This window comes from Lithobates pipiens, unplaced genomic scaffold (genome assembly GCF_037356315.1).
Source record: "Lithobates pipiens isolate NorthernLeopardFrog02 unplaced genomic scaffold, aLitPip1_a1.2 Scaffold_27, whole genome shotgun sequence".
Classification (NCBI taxonomy): Eukaryota; Metazoa; Chordata; class Amphibia; order Anura; family Ranidae; genus Lithobates; species Lithobates pipiens.
The window spans coordinates 185,145,473-185,164,732 of NW_027507788.1; the positions used below are offsets into that span (position 1 = coordinate 185,145,473).

At 42.1% G+C, this 19,260-nt stretch overlaps 1 protein-coding gene across 10 annotated transcripts in view; it reads right to left on the reverse strand.

The window, feature by feature from the left end:
• B3GAT1 (beta-1,3-glucuronyltransferase 1) overlaps nucleotides 1–16,882 on the reverse strand; it is a 113,462-nt gene extending 96,580 nt beyond the window's left edge. For all 10 annotated transcript variants that reach the window (XM_077458015.1, XM_077458011.1, XM_077458016.1 and 7 more), the window contains exon 1: nucleotides 16,707–16,882. The gene's annotated coding sequence lies outside the window, so the exon portion shown is untranslated. The remainder of the gene's footprint in view (nucleotides 1–16,706) is intronic.
• Nucleotides 16,883–19,260: the final 2,378 nt, after the last annotated feature.

Sequence of the window (19,260 nt, forward strand, 5' to 3'; positions counted from 1 at the left end):
AGGCGCCTCTTTTTCTCGTTTGGTAATAAAATAATGTAATGTTACAAGGGGACTCCATTAATTCAATTTTTACTTTAGTCCAGTATTCTACTTTAAAGTGATAGTAAACCCTGCTTTTTAAGCACTTTCTGCAGCTGATTTAATCCCTTAGGGCCGGTTCACACTGGGGGCGATGCGAGGCGACACGACTTGCCTCGCCGCGATCTGACAAGTCGCCCCCGTTCTGTACAATGGAACCGTTCTGAGAGGAGCGACTCGAGTCGCTCCGACTCAGAAAAAAGGTTCCTGTACTACTTTTGGGCGACCTCGGGGCGACTTGCATTGACTTCTATACAGAAGTCATTTGCAAGTCGCCGCTGAGGTCGCGGCAGGTCGCGGCGAGGCAAGTCGGTGTCGCCTCGCATCGCCCCGTGTGAACCGGCCCTTACTGAGTATGCAGCTTTTTACATAGTTACATAGTTAGTAAGGTTGAATAAAAACACCAGTCCATCCAGCTCAACCTGATTGAGTGTGCGTGTCTACAATAATCCCTATGCCTGTACATTGCATCTCATTAAGATGCTCATTTATATTTATTATTTATTTAAGGTACCCATATAGCGCCATCAATTTACACATACATCGGTCCCTACCCTCAAGGAGCCCACAATCCAAGGTCCCCAACCCACATTCATACACTAGGGCTAATTTTGGACAGAAGCCAATTAACAATTTCAACAAGTCAACAAGTCAACAAGTCAATTTGTTTCAGGGTGGCTTCTTTCTCTTGCACCATCCAATGGAGCCACCCTTGCAGAGACTAGATTTGTGTCTCCCTACACTGCGTACATCAATAGAAACACACAGCCCTGTAGCCGAGGATTCCCTTGTTTCTCACTTCCCCTCCTTTTTCTAACCAAACAGATATTTAGCAAGGCTTCCCTGAGACCTTAAAATGATTAAGGGTTCCTTTGCGGTAATAAGGTAGGGTGTAGCTTATCTCCAGCACAGAAATTCAATAAATGTATGCAGAGAGCACTAGAACATTCAAATATTTGAATAAATAGTCAATCAAGGAGTAATGACTTCATTCAGGCCACAACAACCATCTTGCAGTGAAATAGGGTCTGGCATATCCCATTAGTTACATAACGGCAAAAACCCATCAATTGCGAAACGATAACTTTGATCCTAAAGATTACATTTTTTATCCAAAAGATACACATTCACTCACAAGAGTAAAATATGAAAGTGTTTATCTGCAGCTCGGGAACATATTCCGTGTCCAGTCCAGATAGAACCTCCAGCTGTGGCCAGCGGTGTGGGTCTGGGAATCTCTTTATTGAGACTGGCTCAATGAAACCTGCCAACACAGGATGCTGTATGCAGTGTCTAGCAGTCGGGAGGAAGAGAAGTTCCTTCCACTCCCAGGTCATAGCTTGTGCAGTAGCCTGGCAAGGCATTTCAAGAAGTGATCCCCTTTTTCAATGAGACCCACCAACAGAGGATATATCCCTCTGCATGGCACACTGATGCAGATATGTGTAAAAATATGCAGCTACCCTTAGCATATCACAAATAAACAATTAGATGTGGATGTACCACGTATTGTGGTGTGATATGACGGCACTTATCTGTGTCCCAGAACACTTTCTGTGTCAAGTCCAGGAAAAACCTCCATCTGTGGCCAATGCAATGGGTTGGAGCTGTAAGGGGTCCAGGAATGGTTCAATGAAACCCACCAACACAGGATGCTGTGTACAGTATCTAACTGCTGGAAGGAAGTGAAGTTTTCTTCCACTTCCAGGTGAAAGTTTGGCCAATATTTGAGGCAACGCCTTTCAGGGAAGCATCCCCTTTCTCAATGAGACCCACCAACACAGGATCTATCATTCATTATGGCACTCTAAGGCACATATGTGTAAAGATCTACCAAGGCAACCTATAAACATAATAATGAAATTATTACAACCATAGTGACCACTATGTCATCCAACATTGAATTTAATTACCGCACCCCCCCGAAACAAAAACAAAAAAATCATATATAAGTATTGTATATAACCTAGACAGGAGCACCAAAATGACAGCGGGTCTGACCAGAGGGTTCATTTTGTACCTGAAGGAAGTGAAGTTCCTTCCACTTCCAGGTCAAAGTTCAGGCAGTAGTTTAGGCAACGTGTTTCAGAGAGGCATCCCTTTTGTCAATGAGACCCACCAACAGAGGGTCTATCATTCAGAATGGCACTCTAATGCACATATGTGTAAAGATATGCACCTGTCCCTAGCACTCCACAATGAAACATAGATGTGAATGCAATGTCTTGGTCAAAAATAGGCTCTCTTTTTTTGGCATTGAGGCTTGTTGGCACATATTGAACGTTAATAGATTGCCTTAACACAGCATAATTCAACACACAAAAGAGTGTGTTAACGCATGCACGCGCATGTGTGAATGTAGCCTAAAAATTAAAAATACTTAATAAAATGATATGCCTTATGCTGATCACACATGTTGCTACAACACAGGTGTAAAGCCAGCCTTAAGAAACAATATAGTAGCGTTCTACTTTGAATGTAGAGTTCAACATTCCTGTTTGTATTGCTGATGCATTACCATGTCGTAACAGTATGGTGGACTAGTGGTTACCCGGGCACTATGGTACCGGTTCAAATGCCAGTAAGGATACGTTTGAAGTTTGAATGGTCAATCTGTGCTTGTGTGCGTTTTCACCAGGTACTTTGATTTCCTCCCACACTCCAAAGACATGCTGGTAGGTTAATAAGCGCCTATCCAAATTGGCACTAGTATATGTATGTGAGCAAGGGACCTTAGATCAGCCTTTTTCAACCAGGGTGCCTTGAGGTTTCTTCAGAGGTGCCTTGGCAAAATGCCTAAAAATTGCCAAAAGATTGTATACAAGCTGGTGGGTGGATGAAGGCTGCCTTTTTAGTTACACAAAGCAACGGGTTTTCAATGTGCATCATTACATCCTTCTAGCTGTCGGCATCCTAACGACCAATCGCATCAATAGTTGATAAGGAGGATGTAAGTCGCCTGCATAGCACCCTTGTTTGGCCCTCCTCTGCCCCTCTCCATCAGCCTTGGGGTGACATTAGCAGAGTGATGGAGAACAACTAAGGGAGAAGAGAAACATTGGAGTACTAGTCAGTACTATTTTGCAAAAGTATATTTGCTTTGGAAGAATAAATCACCTCTAATGTTGGGTGTCCTATTGGTGGATGTTGCAGCATTATGTAAAACGATTAGAATAGCTTTTACATTTTAGAATGGGGTGCCTCAAGACTGTCCATATGTTTTAAAAGGTGCCTCAAGACTGTCAATAATTTTTAAAGGGTTCCTTGAGTGAAAAAAAAAGGTAAAAAATCACTGCCTTAAATTGCTAGCTTCTTGAGGACAGGGACTGACGTGAATGAACAATATGTAACGCTCTGCATAAACTGTTGGTCTTTATATGCCTGAAAGACATAAAGCAACCCTGGAAACTGTTTTCACCCTATGGACACTATGCTTTAGTAAAGAGACAGGCGGCAACTTACAGCCAAGGCAGCAAGTGCTGGGCAAACATCAACAAGCCTATATGCAAACGTACAGTAGATGTGCGAGGACATGTGATGGCTTGAAGATATATTTACCCTGGTTAAATGTCTGCTACCCAGCGGGCTTTGTACAAGGACAAAGCATGTCATCTGCCACTTGCCAATCCATCATTTCCCCAACGCTCTGCCAAATGTTTTCTTTAACTCCCTAGCAGGCTTCAGAGAAGGTAATAAAAGTTGATTAACAAGCTTATTACACAAGATGAAGCATCAAAAGACACTATCAAGAGAATGGATGTGACTGGTGACATCTCTTTAGTGATAGTTGAGCCAACTGATTGATGATATAAAGTGTTATGAAGACTGTCAGTTTATCGCCATGGGGAAGGTCATTGTAAAGCAGAGATTATAACAAAAAAAAAAAAAACATGGGATTCTGGCACAACATATCAACAGTCCTTCATATCTCATACAAGAAGTGTTATCCATGAACAGCATTCTTTTGGATAAAAACTGGTTACATTGTGTAATTCATGTAAACTGATTATTTAGTTTCCAACAATAAGACATTGGATAGAGCAATTTATTTTTAAAGAAAACGTACAGCGTGCTTTAAAGTAAAATGGTAATACCACATAGGAAACATGGCACCTAGGTTTAAAAAAAAAAACAGTGTCTAGGAACTGGCTCTCACATCTAAGATCAGGGACATCCAAGTAATGTGCTCCAGCTTTGTTGTCTTGAACAGTGCCCAGGAAACCCCAAAAATTGGGTTCTTCTGTTATGGAGATACCATACCAGATGTATGGGCCACTTCTTCACTGTGATAGGTGACCTCCTAAACCAACAGAAATTCTCAGGAAATTTAAGGATGAGAGTGCTTAAGATACCATAAAAAATTGGTTCCTCTGTTATGGAGACAGTGGCTAGATTCCTGGTCCACTTATTCACTGTGATAGGTGGCCTCTATAACCAATAGTAAATAGCAAGAAAATGGAGAATTGGAGTGCCTAGAAAACCATAAAAAATTGTTACTCTGTTATGGAGACAGTGACTAGATTCCTGGTCCATGGTGATAGGTGGCCTATATAACCAATATTAAATTTCAAGAAGATGGAGGATTGGAGTGCCCAGGAAACCATTAAAACAACTGGGTTCCTTGGTTATGGAGGTCAGTGACCAGAATTCTGATCCACTTCTTCACTGTGATAGGTAGCCTCTTTAACCAATAGAAATTCCAAAGAAGATGAAGGAAAAGGGTACCAGGGAAACCATAAAAAACAGGTTCCTATGTTATGGAGACAGTGACCAGATTTCTGCTTCACTTCTTTGCTGTGATAGGTGGCCTCTTTTATCCAATATCAATTCTTAAGCAGATGGAGGAAGAGTGCCCCAGAAATCAAATCATAAAAACTGTGTTCCTCCATTATGGAGACAGGCTCCTGGTCCACTTCTTCACTGCTCTAGGTGGTCACTTTATCCAATCAAAATTGCTATGAAAGTGGAAGACCAGAGTGCTCGGGAAACCATAAAAAAAAATTGGGTTCCTCTGTTATGGAGATCACCGACCAGATTTCTGGTCCACTTCTTCAATACCTCTTAAAACAATCGAAATTCCCAAGAGGTTGAACGATGAGAGCACAACAAGTTTATAAGTTCTATAAAGATTTATTAATTTTGAAAAAAGATCAGTAGGTAAAGCCAACTGTTGGGGGCTCACAACCCCCATTTCATTAGGGATTAAATGTTGGCACTGATAGGAAGAAAATACTTTGACAATTCGAACAAAGGACCAATGATTAATATTATCTCAGTGCAGATGCCAGTCCAAGTAGCGATCCCCCAGAATACATTGGATTTACTTACTGATCTTTTATTAAGATTAATACCTCTACTAGATTTATAATAAACTTATGGTGCTCTCATTCTTTACACTTTCTGTGGACTTCTCTGGGGATCTATATGGATACCACATATGGTAGAAAGCTTCCTCTTGTAAATTACACCAGATTATATTTACCTTAGGGTTCAGTGATCCACCAATACCTATTGCACACAAAAATGGAGTGGCAGGGCTGAACCAATGAGCAAAACACCAATTGGTGTTTTTTCTATATCTGTGTCATGGGTCTCTGGGGTCCCCAGGCATTCTGCAGGACACAACAATGGTGGTCTACAGACATCCAGAGGAGCCTACTCTTTGGTGTGTCGCTTTAGATTTTTGTTAGCGGTATTAGGTTCACTGGAAGGGGAGTTATATTTAATTTTCCACTACTTTCCATTGAACATTGCTTTCAAACAGCTTGTGGGAATTCAGATGGCCATACATTATACAATCTTATTGTACAATCTTGTAAATATTTACCAAAATTGTGTAATATGAGGGCAAACCTATACCATTCTATTAATATCAAGACAGGCTCTTGTACTACATAGTTGATGGAAGATCTAAAGGAAATTGTACAGATTATATAGTGAATGGTCAGCTTTGAGGTTCGAGGTGCACACATACATTTTAATTGATCAGATGTGTACATATTTGCGTTGCCTTAGATGTGTCTATAACTGTAGAGCAATGTGGGTGGAGCTGGGAATGCGTAGCCTGCAGGCATGGTAATTAGTGCTCCTATAACACTGGATTACCAGTAACCATTTAGAGGGCTAACCTAATATACTCAAGCAATGTTAAGAAAAATAAAACACGTTGGCTGTGTACCATGGCCCTGCCATGGATTTAGATGCAAACATTTTCCCATTTTTAAGGTCGACGAATATCCCTCAAAATAAAAAAATGGTATTGCAATACTTTAAAAAAAAAAAAACATATCAAATATCTGTCCCTTTCTATTCAGAACATGAAAAGGCATTTCAAAAGAGTTTAGAAATTCTGCACCCTCAGAAGAGCAGATGAAAGTTTATACATGCTCTAGTTCTTCCATTATGTTTTGTTTGCTCTTTCTATGTGATCTTCTGAATCTACTACCATTATACTACTAGAGACTTCGAAAAAAATATCAGAAGAGAAACTGGCATGTTTAAAAAACAGTCCTTCTTAACCCTAGGTTCACATATACAGTGGTGTGAAAAAGTGTTTGCCCCCTTCCTCATTTCCTGTTCCTTTGCATGTTTGTCACACTTAAGTGTTTCGGAACATCAAACCAATTTAAACAATAGTCAAGGACAACACAAGTAAACACAAAATGCAATTTGTAAATGAAGGTGTTTATTATTAAAGGTGAAAAAAAATCCAAACCATCATGGCCCTGTGTGAAAAAGTGATTGCCCCCTAAACCTAATAACTGGTTGGGCCACCCTTAGCAGCAACAACTGCAACCAAGCGTTTGCGATAACGTGCAATGAGGCTTTTACAGCGTCCTGGAGGAATTTTGGCCCACTCATCTTTGCAGAATTGTCCTAATTCAGTTACATTAGAGGGTTTTCGAGCATGAACGGCCTTTTTAAGGTCATACCACAACATCTCAATAGGATTCAGGTCAGGACTTTGGCTAGGCCACTCCAAAGTCTTCATTTTGTTTTTCTTCAGCCATTCGGTGGTGGACTTGCTGGTGTGTTTAGGATTATTGTCCTGCTGCAGAACCCAAGTTCGTTTCAGCTTGAGTACACGAACAGATGGTCGGACATTCTCCTTCAGGATCTCTTGGTAGACAGCAGAATTCATAGTTCCTTTTATCACGGCAAGTCTTCCAGGTCCTGAAGCAGCAAAACAGCCCCAGACCATCACACTACCACCACCATATTTTACTGTTGGTATAATGTTCTTTTTATGAAATGCAGTGTTCCTTCTACGCTAGAGATATACTTGGACACACACCTTCCAAAGAGTTCCACTTTTGTCTCATCAGTCCACAGAATGTTTTCCCAAAAGTCTTGGGGATCATCAAGATGTGTTGTGGAGAAATTGAGACGAGCTTTGATGTTCTTTTTGCTCAGCAGTGGTTTTCTCCTTGGAACTCTGCCATGCAGGCCATTTTTGCCCAGTCTTTTCCTGATGGTGGAGGCATGAACGCTGACCTTAACTGAGGCAAGTGAGGCCTGCAGTTCCTTGGACGTTGTTGTGGGGTCTTTTGTGACCTCTTGGATGAGTCGTCGCTGCGCTCTTGGGGTAATTTTGGGCGGCCGGCCACTCCTGGGAAGGTTCACCACTGTTCCATGTCTTCGCCATTTGTGGATAATGGCTCTCACTGTGGTTCGCTGGATTCCCAAAGCTTTGGAAATGGCTTTATAACCCTTTCCAGACTGATAGATCTCAATTACTTTCTTTCTCAATTGTTCCTGAATTTCTTTGGGTCTCGGCATGATGTGTAGCTTTTAAGGATCTTCTGGTGGACCTTACTGTGTCAAGCAGCTCCTATTTAAGTGATGCCTTGATTGTGAACAGGTGTGGCAATAATCAGGCCTGGGTGTGGCTAGAGAAATTGAACTCAGGTGTGGACAACCACAGTTATAGTATGTTTTAACAAGGGGGGCAATCACTTTTTCACACAGGGCCATGATGGTTTGGATTTTTTTTCACCTTTAATAATAAACACCTTCATTTACAAATTGCATTTTGTGTTTACTTGTGTTGTCCTTGACTATTGTTTAAATTGGTTTGATGTTCCGAAACACTTAAGTGTGACAAACATGCAAAGGAACAGGAAATGAGGAAGGGGGCAAACACTTTTTCACACCACTGTATGCGGTGGCAGTTGATGCGGTTTTCCGGTGGGTTTTAAAAAATGCGCTTTTGATGCTTTTTTTGCCTTTGTTTTTGTTTCTTTTTTCAGGTCGTTATTAATGAGGATCTACACTGGGGGGCATTGTTTTTTATTTTTTTTTAAAGTGCAGTGTTTTTACTCACTCTTTTTTGGTTAATGGGTAGGGGTATTATGTACCCCCATACTCATTCACATGGGGGGGGGGGCGGGATCTGGAAGCCCCCTTGTTAAAAGGGGCTTACAGATTCTGAATAAACCCCCTGCTCGCAGACCCCTACAACCACCGGCTAGTGTGGTAGGGAAGAGGCCCTTTTATCCATCAACATAGGGACAAGGTGCTTTGGTTCGGGGGGGGGGGGGGGGCAGAGCTTGCTCATCCCCTCCCTTTCCTGACCTGCTGGTTGCATGCTTGGATAAGAGTCTGTTATGGATTTTGGGGGGGTCCCCATTACATTTTCGATAAAAAAAAGAATGGCATGGGGTTCCCCTCAAAATCCCCTATGGATTGCGTGGTGACCCCACGCAATTTGTTTTCAGATTTTGTTATTGGCAGCAATTCTTATATCTACATTTAGCTGTCAGCGGGGAAGCCCGCTGACAGTTAATGACACATCGGTTGTTAAGGATGTCACGGCTGGTCTTCCCCAATTCTTCCTTTCCCCTAAACAAAATGCCTTGATGGGTGAATGTCAGTCTGGAGGAGTGGGCATACCTAGGCAAAATCTGTTTGCATGTAGATTTCCCCCTGGTAATCCATTTATTGAAAGAACTGAAGTCCAATGAATGGGGTGGGAAAGGCGAGATAATGCTGGAGTTCCTCCAGCCAGGAAATAGGACAGGCTCTATCAGACTTGCTGTAGTTTGAGAAGCTCACAGTTTAAGTGGTCATTGTATGTATATGTGGAAATAGTTGGAAATCCAACATACATTACCCTTGTTGGTTCTTTATTATTTCTAATCTTTCTCCTTATATCTAGATACCATCTTCTTTTGCCCCCTGATGAAGATTTATATTTGACTGATTGTTGGAACTCCCTTGGCAGGATATCATAGAAACCCAACTTGTCTAGTTTAGAAGGGTATCAAATGTATCACTTCTCAAAAAATTGGTTACAACTACACTATATTAACAAAAGTATTGGGACGCCTGCCTTTACACGCACATGAACTTTAATGGCATCCCAGTCTTAGTCTAAAGGGTTACATTTTAAGTTAGCTACCCCTTTGCAGTTATAACAGCTTCAACTCTTCAGGGAAGGCTGTCCACAAGGTTAAGGAATATGTCTATGGGAATGTTTGGGAATGTTTGACCATTCTTCCAGAAGCACTGATGTTGGACGAGAAGGCCTGGCTCGCAGTCTTCGCTCTAATTCATTCCAAAGGTGTTCTATCGGGTTGAGGTCAGGACTCTGTGCACCTTTGGGATGCAGGAGATTGGCATCATGGATGTGCAGCCAACAAATCCTATCATGTCACTATGGTATCAAAATCTCTGAGGAATGTTTCCTTGTTGAATCTAATCCATGAAGAATGAATGCAGTTTTGAAGGCAAAAGGGGGCCCAACCCGATACTAGCAAACTGTACCTAATAAAGTGGCCATTGAGTGTATATTGTCTAAACAGGACCAGTAAACAGTGACGATTAGTAGTCACTTATGGGCCCCCTGACCTTAGGGGCCCTATCACAGTTGCTCCATTAACACACACTACAATCAAAGGGTTGACAGCAAGAACACATTCTCTACCTCAAGCCCAGGAATTAAAAACCTGCAAAGACTCAATATATGCAAACACTTGAACAGCTTGCATGTAGCATTCACAAAGCATATACATAATATATATGTATATAAAAACTGAAAGCTTAAAACAAAAAGAATAGACATGCCCAGCAATTTATACGCGTATTGGTAAAATGATCTACAGCATATTGTTATTGTTCACCAGCCATGTGTGTAAAAGCGGATTCTCTACGCTTGGGCCACGATTTGCATTCCAGGCTTGTAAGGCAGAGCCATCTTGCTGAGGGTTATGGGTGTATTACATCTTATAGTCTGTTCACCCGGCACTATAGATGTGATTACAGTGCCATGTACCTCCTGTGTGTGTTATATAAGTCGACACTGCACTCTCTCTCCTTCCTCATCTCCAAATCATTACCGCGAACAGCAGCAGTCCGTCTCGCACCGGCCCCAGTTTAACACCCTGGATAAATTGTGTGCGTTTAACACATTACCGGCGATAGCTGGCTGGAAAGAGATATGATAAGGTGGATGAAGAAAAACGCACTCTATAAGCCAAAGCAACACGGCGACACAGCCTGCATTGCACCCCACTGTCCATACACAGCCATGGAACCGGAATGAAAAAGAAATCACTCACATGCCAGATTATATAGAGTCCCTCTAAATATAGCCAGAAGAATAATTGTGCCAGGACACTGTATCTGAAACAAGGTGAATATTACATTACGCATGAAATTGTAGTAATATAATCTGCAATAAATCAGTGAGTATATTACATATTTTTATATTTTATGCCTGCTGAAGCAATGGAAGTTTCAGCTAAATTACACAGAATCTTGCAGAATTTATAGTCCGAAAATATAATGCTTCCTCCTCTCAATTTGAAGAGCATAAGGATGTTCTGTATCTCGTACTGCAGAGTTGGCAGAGGTCAGAAAACTGAAGCATTAAAATGTAGTATTTTGAGGGATACTATAAAGCAGCCATTCTCAACCAGGGTTCCGTGGAACCCTAGGATTATCCTAGGTTGCTATGGGTTCCTTAAACTATATATAATTGACCTTCTATTTGGTGGTGCCTGGACAGTTCTGGTGCCAATGGCACTTGAATGAGCCAGTGGCATGACATCAATTACCTTTTCTAGCTGTCTAGAACAGTGACATTCTCACCACCACTTTAAGGGGGTCATTCTTCCCATTGCCTGCCAATGTAAGGGATATTTTTCCCTCTGATCCCAAATAGGGTTCCCCTAAGGCAGTGGTTCTCAACCTGGGGGTCGAATGATGATTTGCCAGGGGTCACCAAATCCTGGGCTTTTCCTGAAGCCCGCACCACTCTCCCAGCCTTTTTAGCTGGGCTGTTCCTGGAGCACGTAGCCGCCCATTTAGCCTCTTTGCAGCCACCCATTCAGTTCACAGCATGGCTGGGGGGGGGGGGCAGTAACTAGAATTCAGCTGACTGGTGAGGAATGCGAAGTGGGAGGGGCTGGAGGAGACCCTATCTCCTGATTTCGGTATAGGTGTCACTGCTGCGAGATACCACAAAGTCGGAAACGCAGTAAGTAACACTACCTGTGCTTAAAGGTTGCCATTAAAAGTCCCCACTACAGTTCTCAGATCAGCAGATGACCTTGATCAAGAGCACCTAAGTTGACTGATCAGAACTCCCCCCAGCATTGCCACTCATCCCAACTCCCCCCCAGCATTGCCACTCATCCTGTCCCCTCCTCCCCTCCAAGGAGTAAGAGAAGGAAGAAAAATAAAGAATACATAGAAGGGAGAGGAAAGAGGGGGAGGAACAAAGAAAAAGGGAGATAAAGAATAAGAGAAAGAGCAAGAAAGACGGCTAGAGAGTGGGATGGGAAAAAAAACAAGAAATGAGGATAGAGAGAGATAAAAGGGAAAGAAAGGAGAGCAAAGACAGAGTCTACATCCTAAAATGTACCATAAGGGGTTTCAATACTGTACGTGTGGAAGGAACTCAGGGAGCGCTAAATGTCCGTGGGTTAGGAGCGCAAATTACTTGTCTTGCCTTGGGTGCTGACAACCCACGCTACGAAAATAATTTTACTGTTAGGGTTCCACACAACTTGGGAAATTTTATTAATGAGTCACGCCACTAGAGAGGTTGATAACCGCTGCCCTAAGGTAAAAAGGTTGAGAAAGGCTGCTAAATAACCATGGGTTAAGCATTGCTTACCCCCCTGACTTTGACAAGACCTTACTAATGCCTTGGTAATTGTATCTCTCTTTTGCTCCACCTCCTCATCTCCTGAATTAGAACCGTACTTCCACCCTGGGAAGCTTTTTCCCTCTTACACTTGTACTTCTTCTTTCCTCTCTATGATCCTCAAAGAGTGAGTATTCGCAGGAGATCCCTCTCCGACCAAGCATACACACTTTATCCTAAACTCGCTCTCACCCCTACTCCCTCTTTCTCCCCTTTTTTCTTGATCTCTTCACCACCCATGACATTAATATGGGTCACCGTCTTCTCCTTCAATATAACATGTTAATGTGTTTGAAAACTAACAGTCATGTCAGTGCTGTGGAGTATTTTTATAGTGATGTTTGCGGTTTATGGATAAAATACCAACTCTACTTGTTATTCTTCTTTGTATCCTCATGGTTACTCTCAATTTTAACATAATTATAATTGTTAACACACTTGTTGTTACTATTTATGTGCAATTTATAATGACCTACCATATATTTGTGTACCTTTTCATCTCTCGTTAAAACAATAAAATTATTTTGATGAGAAAGGCTGCTATGAAGTTTTGTGGGTGCACCCTATTCTAGAGATTGTGATTGAGACTGACAACTTTTTTTTTGTGAACTTGAAGACATGATCTTGGTCTCCAAGTCATAGATATAGTATTGCATTATTATGGTATTTTTAAAAATTCCAGGCGCTAAGAGTGTGTGCACCATTATAACTTGCCAAACTTCATTGTGGCATTTCACTGATAAAGTGCCAGTTGGTTAATGTGCTATAACACCCAAGTGTTCATGTCATTGTTCTAAGACCCAAAGTGTCAGTGTGTCATTGTCCTGGAACCCCAAGAGTCAATATGCTATCATTCTGGAAAACTAAATATCGTGACATTTTCCAAGGATCCTAACTGTTACAATGTCATTGTTCTGGGACCCCCAAGTGTCTATGTGCCATTGTTCTAAGATGTGCCTGAATGCCATTGTTATAGAACTCAAAGGGTCATTGCATTTTCCAAGGATCCTAACTGTTACAATGTTATAATTCTGGGACTCCAAACGTCTATGTGCAGCTGTCCTAAGATCATGTGCTTGAATGTCTTTGTTCTAGAACTCAAGGGTTTATTGCACCATATTTCTGTTATCCCCAAGTGTCAATATGTCATTGTTTCAAGATCAGATGTATATATGTCATAGTTCTAGAACTCAGAGGGATATTGCACCATACTGTGATACACTATTGTCAGTGTATCATTGTTCTAAGACCACACATGTCCAAATGCCATTGTTCTTGAAGCCCAAATGTCAATGTAGCATAATTCTAGAACCTAAAGTGTCAATGTGTTTTCATGGGACCAAGAGATAAATGGGACAAATATCATTCTTCTGGAAGCCCATGGGTCAAAGTACCATTATTTGTTGACTGGAAGTGCCAATGTGTCCTTTTTCAGAGCCCAAAGGTCAATAGGCCATTTTTCTAGAACCCTGAGTGTCAAAATGTCATTGCTCTAGAACTGCTTAGGTCACTAGACTATTCCTCCAAAACCATAAGAGGGAAAACATTTTTATTTTTAACCTCAAATGCAAACGTGCCATTGCTCTGAAACCACAGTTATCAGTCTCAAATTATTTTGTTACTTCAAGTGAGAGTGCCATAGTTCTGGGGCCCAAACTGTCCATGTACCATTGTTTCAGAACCTTAGAAGGGAGCATGTTGTTCTAGTTCATAAAAGTGGAGACACATTGTTCCAGAAGCCCTAGTGTACCATAGTTCTGGGATGTAAAGTGTCAATGTGTCAGCGTTGTAGGACCTAGAGATAAATGGACAATTATTCTAGTATCTTAGGTGTCAAAATATCATTTTTTCTAGAAGCCCAAGTGTCAATGTACCTTCAATTGTGGACTGCATGTGCCAGTGTGTCATTCTTCTGGGACTCAAAGATCAATTGGCCATTGTTCTAGAACCAGTGTGGAATCTATTACACCTGTGACATCGTTACCCCTAGAGGCACATTGTGGGGCCCCAGTTGGAGTTCAGACTCACAAATTCTATATCTATCGGAATACATGTCACAGCTGCAACCCAATGCACAATGCCACAGTGTATAAATTAGCTGCTTTTAGAAATAGGTCTTTATAATAATAACATAATTACATTGATTGTTTCAATACACCACATATTTAAAATGAAAGTGGAAGATTGCATTTTTTTTTCCAATACACTGCTGATTTCACTTTTAGAAGTCTAATAGATTTAAAGAAGCAGTCCTTCCACCAACATCAGCACCTAAGAGATTTTGAAAAAGGTTCCACAGAGAAGTGACACGAATGCCACAAATCTTAGTCTGTATAGAGGTGTGGGAAATTCTGAATATGAAGTTGTGGGTGTCACAGTAGATCTTTCACATTTAGTTATTTTTTTTGTTTTGAGAATGCTCCTTTAATTAGCTTTAGCTTGTGCAAAGGTTATCAAGTGAGGTAGAAATGCTTTGCCTTCACGTATGACCAGAAGCCACATTGGTGTTATTTAAACTTCCTTCCTGCCAATTATTTATGAAATTTCTGTAGAAGAGTATATGCTAATAGACTCATTAATATGCAGCTGGTGTCTAAAATATAAAATGTTATTAAAATATCGGTGGTATACCGGTGGATTAGCAGTAACCTCTGAATGATACTCAGCCAAATAAAACCCTTCAATATGAATCCCCCACCCACCCACCCAGACAGCCAAGCTCGCTCACAAAAAAACTGAGCTGCAGTGCTTGATTCTGGGTCTCCTTTTATAGTAGGACCACTCATAGGTGTATTATACAAGGCAGGGACCAGTACCATCAATATGTGATCTTAGCCCTCTATGGGGCTGCAGTTTGCAATGCTGACCAGGGTCTACTAGTGGTCTCAGGTCTTTAAGGACAGATTGGTGCAGATGAAAGTTAAACAATGATCACCAGAATCTAGTTTCTGTAAGGAAAGTGATTCTAGAATCAAAACTCTGTTTTTTTCTTTTCTGGGTCTCCTTTTGTAGTAAGATCATTCATAGGTATATTATACAAGGCAGGGGACCAGTGGGTGATCTTAGCCCTCTATGGGGCTGCAGCCTGCAAGCCTGACCAGGGTCTACTAGTGGTCTCAGGTCTTTAAGGACAGTTTGGTGCTGATGAAAGTTAAACAATGATCACCAGAATCTAGTTTCTGTAAGGAAAGTGATTCTAGATTCAAAACTCAGTTTTTTCTTTTATATAGAATTTTAGAACCACCGTATTAAAAAGAACTGGCCTATTGTGCATACTGGAAAAATATCCCATGATAAATGCACCACGGATATCCAGATTTTCTCAAGATAGGAACACTGGGTTTCAATATTAGCCATGTAGGATGTACGCCTCTTTCTGTTAATCTTTTGTTGAGGTTATATACTTGTTGCATTAAATTCTATAGTTTATTCCAATAAAGAGAAAAAAGGAAGTAAAGAGAAGACTGAGAACATATGAGAAAGCCACGTCATTGATAGTCAAAGAGAGATAGATAGATAAGGATATATATATATATATATATATATATATATATATATATATATATATATATATATATATATATATATATATATATGATATATATATTTAGAGAGAGAGAGAGAGAGATGGAGAGAGAGAGAGAGATAGACAGATAGATAGATAGATAGATAGATAGATAGATAGATAGATAGATAGATAGATAGATAGATAGATAGATAGATCAGTAGGCTGTCCCAATAATAACAGTATTGTAAAATAGCAACAAAACCACTGGCTACTAACATCATATTCTTCTTCCAATGCCCACACCTTGTGGAGGTGCCAATTTCATCTAATGATGCTAAGCTGCCCCCAGACCTGACCTTACAACCCCCTCATTCACCGAGACGGATTCAGCCTTTTAATTAGGCAGTAATGATGTGCAAAAGCTCAGCAATCCATGGCGGCCAACCGGATTCCAGCTTTTGTCCGGTAAAAGAGATCAAGAGAATCAAAGACAGTTACCTGATTGGTTGCCAAGGGCTGCTGCACTTTGCACATTGTTCTGTGCCATATGAAATAAGCAGGCTATCTCTTGCCTAGCTGATAAAGACCCCTCCGCTGACCCCCCCCGAACAGTTTTAGGCACAATGTGGATAGAAAACGAGAGAGTTTATTCATCCTGTGAGGAGTAAAGAAAGAGTTAAGGATGCCAGATTGCTGCAGAAAGCATATAAAACAAGGGTGACAGATGATTGCAGTTGCTAGAAGCCCGGGGCGCCTTCCTACTGTTCCAGGCAAACAGTCAAGTGATAGAAAACTATATAAAGTTATGGGGGGGGGGGGGTTGGTAAAGCTCACCCCAATGACTGCGTGCAGCAGTACCATTATGTGGGTGTTGCAGGTGTACATGGGTAAGGAAGCACAGGTGACCAGGAATAAGAGACAATGCATAATATACAAGACCAGGAGGATGGAGTGAATGGATCACCATACCTCATTGTGGAAATAGGGTCTGCCTCATTCTCTGCACTGAGCTGTGCCTTTCATTCATTCTTTAATCCTTCCTGCTCTGGGAACAGAGGGCAATTCACGACTGCTCAGAGCATCCTTTGTGTGTGTTCTGTGGAGCTGCTCGTAAGGATCCCAGCAATCAAGGAACAAGATTCCCCCCCACCCCCCCAACAAAAAAAATCAGATCTCAGAGCTCTGCGGAGATCCTGGCAGGCTCTGAGCTTTTGTATTCTGCAGACACACAGAGATGGAGAGGGTCACCTCTTCTGCTTGCTGCATGGAGGAGAAAAAAAAAGAAAAAAAGAAAAGGGGGGCTTCTTCTACCATCAAAGACCAAGACAAAGCTCAGCTCCTCTAGCATGCAGCCCAGAGAAGAGGATGCTTGCATAGAGACAGAAGCAACTGCACAGTGCTAGGTCTATACCAATCTAGCAGCAGAGCGGGGGAGAGGTATGGTACTTGGTACATGCTGCAACGCCTCTTGGAATCCAAATGCCTTTTTCTTTCATAAAGGCAGGTGGTGAAGAGGCAGCTAACCAATAACCGCCTCTGCCGGACACCTAAACAGGCCCATTTTCTGAAAGCTTGGGAGGGAAACTGTCCCTAAGAAAAGAGAGCTTGAGCATATAGCAATTCTCTATTTAGAGAAAGTAAAAATGTTTCACATAAGAGTGTTCCCCTCTGCATTAACGTGAAATCTACCCTCACCGGACACTTTATTATTTACACCTTGCTAGTACCGGGTTGGAACCCCCTTCATTCTTTGTGGCATAGATTGAACAAGGTGTTGGAACCATTCCTCAGAGATTTTGGCCCATAGTGACATGGTAGCATCACGCAGTTGCTACAGACTTGTCAGCTGCACATCCATGATACGAATCTCCCATTCTACCACATCCCAAAGATTCTCTATTGGATTGAGATCTGGCGAGTGTGGAGGCCATTGGAGTACAGTGACCACATTGTCATGTTCTAGAAAAAACAGTGGTGAGATGATAGGAGCTTCGTGACGTGGTGCATTATCCTGCTAGAAGGAGCCATCAGAAGATGGGGACACTGTAGTCATAAAGGGATGGACATGGTCAGCAACAATATCCAGGTAGGCTGTGGCATTTAAATAATGCTCAATTGGTACTAAGGGGCCCAAAGTGTGCCAAGAAAATATCCCCCACACCATTACACCACCACCATCAGCCTGAACTGTTGATACAGGGCAGGATGGATCCATGCTTTCATGTTGTTTACACCAAATTCTGACTCTTCTATCTGAATGTCGCAGCTGAAATCGAGACTCATCAGACCAGGCAATGTTTTTTTTTCCAATCTATTGTCCAATTTTGGTGAGCCTGTGTGAATTGTAGCCTCAGTTTCCTGAGATACTGTGATACTCTGCTACACAACCAACAGGCCTCGGGTTCCTGCCCGTAATAGGCCATCGCCTTTAACCACTAGAGATCCGCGCTATAGCCGAATGACGGCTACAACCCGGACCTGCTTTGCCGGGACGACGTCTTTTGATGTCGTCCCGTGCACGAGCGGCCTGCGCGCCCCCTGGGGGACACACGTGGCGGACTCTGTGATCAGCGAGTCTATGAGACTCGCCTGATCACAGATCGGAGCAAGGGGTCGATCCTGACCCCTTACCACGTGATCAGCTGTCAGCCAATGACAGCTGATCATGTGATCACAACAGAGCCGGTAATCGACTAAAAAAGCCGATCACTGGCGGCTGTGAGAGGGACTTCAGTCCTGATCACGGCGAGCTGGGGCCAAGTCATCAGTGCTCACCTGCCCCCTGCCAGTGCCACCTAATTATAGTAAAAGTGCCACCCATCAGTACCACCCCTTAGTGCCCATAGTGCCACCCATCAGTGCCACCTATCAGTGCCCACAATCTGCCTCAACAACAGTGCTGCACCTCATATGCCACATATCCGTGCACATCGGTGTCATCTACCAGTGCCCATCAGTGCCCAGCAGTGCCACCTATCAGAGCCACCTATCAGTGCCACCTATCAGTGCCCATCTGTCCCATCTATCAGTGGTACCTATCAGTACCCATTAGTGCCACCCATCCGTGCCATCTTATCTGTGCCCATCTTTGCCCATCAGTGCCGCCTTATCTGTGCCCATCAGTGCTGCCTTATCTGTGCCTATCAGTACCGCCTTATCTGTGCCTATCGGTGCCACCTTAACCATGCCTATCAGTGCCCACCAGTGCAGCCTATCAGTGCCCACCAGTGCCGCCTCATCAGCACATTTCAATGAAGGAGAAAAATGACCTGTTTGCAAAATTTTATAACAAACTATTAAACATTATTTTTAAAACATTTTTTATTTTGCATCTTTTTTTGTTTGTTTAGCAAAAAATAAAAACCCCAGCTGTAATTAAATACCACCTTAAGAAAGCTCTATTTGTGGGAAAAAAATGATAAAAATGTAATTTGGGTACAGTGTTGTATGACCGCGCAATTGTCATTCAAAGTGCATCAGCGCTGAAAGCTGAAAATTGGTCTGGGCAGGAGGGGGGTTTAAG